Raw genomic sequence first — 4,005 nt, forward strand, 5'->3', positions numbered from 1 at the left:
GATCAGCAACGGTCGGAAGTGGATAAGACAAAGAAGACAATAGACAGAAGCAGGGTCTCTCTGACCTTTCCCTGCACACTGCAGTACTTTGCTCTGACCTCAACAGGGCAGATCAGTACGCCTGCGCAGGAGCACAATGCCGGGAGCGAGGAAGCAAGGAGGAGGGCGGCAGCGCAAGAAGATGGGAGGCGCTGGACCCGGACTTGCGACACCCATCGGAACGGACCACCCAGCAGGTGAGTATAATAAGTTATTTTTCTTATCTTGCAGGTCGGATAGGGGGCTTATCTACAGCATTATAGAATTCTGTATATCAGCCCTGAAAGGCGGTAGCTGTGACTCGTATCAGCCAAACCTGGTGACAGGTTCCCTTTAAGGGTTCTCTCATAGGGCCGTATATTCTCTCATGCAAAAGAATCAGCTCAATTATGCTAATGCCACTTGAATCAAACTCTGTCAGCGTTTGAGCCAATTGTTACCTCAGTGTGATACAATTGTCTCACATGAAAGCATTCAAGAATAGAAGTGGAGAAGACAGAGGACTTATTTTCTCCATTCTATGTGTCTGCAGTAATTGGACTGCACTCAGATGACATCTGAGTGCAGTCCGATGTTTTACACCCGCCTATCAACTTACATGGGTGCGCATGATTCGTATCTTCATAAGAAAAAAAAATTGCTGATCTGTACTGTCCCATACTATAACACTGAGCCGAGTGCTATCCGATCAGACATCAAATAGCATTCGACATATAATAAGCATTCAAAAAGGCAATTTGCATACACCAAGAAATGCAATAAAAGTTGTTTTTAGTGCACATAAGAACTATTATATGGGTCATATGATTGTTATGCAGGCTCAGTATGCAACCTCGCGTCTCTGTGCAAAACTCACGGGAAACTTGTCAGTTGTTTTCCAGTATCATGCATGAAAAGCGCCAATACACGTCTAAGGGTCTGTGAAAACACCTACAGAACATGCATGGCATCAGTAAGTCCGTGTGGTCTGTACTTAACATTGCGAATAGAAAAGTTTGTCATTTATATATCCATCCGTGAAAAACACTGATAGTAAAAACAGACACACAGACCACACACTCATCCAAAACCCTGACATCACCGGTACATGGAGGTGTGAATGAGGCCTCATATATGATCATGCGGCTATTAGTTCAGGCCAGGAGACTAGTGGTAGTGCAGGGTATTGCAGCTGTAACACAGGTTGTACAATGAGGTTACATAGATGAATGCACCCTATATGTTACAAATCGTTATGGTGGTGGTTTGGGAGACTTATGAGACCAGACAGATTACCTTTAAAGTCCTATTAAAGAGGAACTTTTGCCACATTTCATGTTGAACTACACGCGTGATGTAAAAGTGGCTGCAGGGAGGAATAAAACACTTCTTTTAATTCTCCGTTGCAGAGATATTAGTAACTTTTGTTAAAGGGATTGCCCAGTCTAAAAAGAGAAGTCTCAAGTCACAAACTTGTGACTCCTCCTAGTCGGCTTCTAGCCAGGAGTATGTATATTGCATACTTGTGGTCACGTGGCCTACGCTGACAACAGCAAATCCTAATGGCGCACAGTGCGTGCCCTGGGAGGATTCACAAGTCTGCAGTTGCAAACAGTGACTGCAAGCTTGTCACTTTAGACCAGACAACCTCTTTAAATCCAAGTGGGCATTATCAAATAACAACTTCTACAGAGAGAAGTACACACCCACCAGTGAAAGCACCCACGTGGACTTTAAGGCGTTCTCCAGGTTTCTCAAGAAAGCTTGCAGTCACTCTAAAGTGACTGTAGACTTGTGAATCTTCACATCGCGCACAGAGAGCACTGTGAGGATTCTCCGGTGGCAAAGCAGTCATGCCACCCCTAGTATGCTATATTCATACTTCCGGTCACACTCCAACTAGACGTGCCTGGCCTCACTCGCATTGAACAAGGCCATGCACATCTAGCTGGAATGTGCTCAGTAGTATGCTTATTAGCGATGAGCGAGTATACTCATTGCTCAGGTCGTCTCTGAGTATTTTGGCGTGCTCAGAGATTTAGTTTTCGTCGTCTCAGCTGCATGATTTGCGGCTGCTGGACAGCTAGAATACATGTGTGGAATGCCTGTTTGTTAGGGCATTCCCACATGTATTTAGGCTGTCTAGCAGCCGCAAATCATGCAGCGGAGATGACAAAAACTAAATCTCCGAGCACGCCAAAATACTCGGAGATCACCGGAGTATGCTCGGGAAAACCCGAGCAACGGGTATCCTCGCTTATCACTATTGCTTATCCCACACTTTACAATCACATGACCACTTGGTCACATAATTTGCAGGCTTTTGTGAGAAACCTGGACAACACCTTTAATGGGAATCTGTCACCCACTGGCTGCTTTTAACCTATTACTATGGGCATACAGGTAAAGAATGGTTAAAAAACTCTGCCCAGTATGCCTCACAGCTGCCGTGTAGTTTAGGAAAAACAGAGTTGTAATGTTTCATGTTATTTCTTCCAGGCTCCGGGGCGTGCGGTGTCTCTGCCCCCTGACTTCATTATATCACTCTCTTCATGGTACGCTCCTCAGGTGATCTTCGGCAGTAAACACATTAGGAAAAAAATAATGTGCCACATTGTGCAGCGCTGGCAAAAAACAAACGTGAACCCAGAAATCCCTTAGTTTATACTTCTCACTTTCATGGGAGTGCTGCATTTTATTTTGACAATGACGATTGGGATTGTCCAGCCCGAAGAAGTTTTTTTTTAAACTCATAAATAAATGATAGTGAGTGGGGCTGAATGCAAAGTAGTTGGCAGGAGGGGGGACTCTGAAGGCATAATACTAGGGGAACTGAAAAAGCCGGGTGGGGACAGGGATGTGGCTCAGGGGGCGCAGGGTACGCGTCCCTCTCTTTCAGAGCGGTGACTTATGGGAAACTAAGAATGGATCCCATTGCCCGCTTGTATCCTGCGCTCCATCCATCCTTTCCTGGTCAGCAGGGCCGGCCCGAGAGATTACGGCGCCCTAGGCGAAACTATTTTGTTGCGCCCCTACTATTCTTGGCAGTAGATGAAAACTTGGGATATAAATTTAGGAGCAAAATAAACCACAACAACAATGATTAATTAACTCTCTCCTAACTCTTTAATCTTCTGAGAAGTTGTATAGGACAAATATATACAAAGTAATCAATAACACAAAACAAAAACGACCATAAGTAATTCAAATTTTTGTTTCCTTGCCTTTTTTTTTTTTTTAAAAGGATGACACTAAGTCACCGAGATTAATTTGTTTTGCAACTTCAGATTCTATCGAAATTGTTGCCAACCCAACCAACCTCTCTTGCGTCATATTTGCCCTTAAATATGTACACTTGTCTTTCCATCCCTAAAACTTTTTGCCTTTTGAAAAGATTTTTTATAATTTTTTCTATTTTTTCTCTGGCGCCCCCTTTGGGTCGGCGCCCTAGGCGGCCGCCTAGTTCGCCTATACGTTCGGGCCGACCCTGCTGGTCAGCGATTTCGACATCAAGTTTTGAATTATTTCAAAGGGGTTCTCAACTTCTAGACAAGTGCCCCCCAAATGCTGTACAATCCCTGAAATAACAAAGTCTCCCTTGGCCAAGGCCCAGAGCCGACTGCTCAGCTCCCGGTCTTTTGACTGCTGCACACAGTGATGGGCTGCAGCGGTGAAATGAGCTGTCGGCGTCACGTCAGTGTGGCAGCCGACCCTGGACCAGGGGAGGGTAAGGACCTGCTCTGTTTACCACATTATGTATTTTAGCTTAGGGGAGAACTTTCCTGAAATGTCCGTCACAAAAAATCTGAAACTACCCAGACCCCAGGGTAGAAGCATATGGCCGATATGGAGGCACATGTTCTAGCCGTGTCCATTATTAGTGACACCAGTTAGGCTGCTGTGTAATAATTAATGGCTGCCTGCTCTTCCCAGGCCACTAACTGCTTGGTGTCGGTGACAACTTCAGCAGCATCACAACTACGTCAC

General features: G+C 45.1%; 1 protein-coding gene across 3 annotated transcripts in view; it reads right to left on the reverse strand.

Annotated features, from left to right (window-relative positions):
• The window catches only part of LNX2 (ligand of numb-protein X 2), a 262,034-nt gene that overhangs the window by 257,907 nt on the left and 122 nt on the right, over positions 1-4,005 (reverse strand). The gene's annotated exons all lie outside the window — the stretch shown is intronic.

This window comes from Dendrobates tinctorius, unplaced genomic scaffold, assembly GCF_039654945.1.
Source record: "Dendrobates tinctorius isolate UK_male_01 unplaced genomic scaffold, ASM3965494v1 ptg000075l, whole genome shotgun sequence".
Taxonomy (NCBI): domain Eukaryota; kingdom Metazoa; phylum Chordata; class Amphibia; order Anura; family Dendrobatidae; genus Dendrobates; species Dendrobates tinctorius.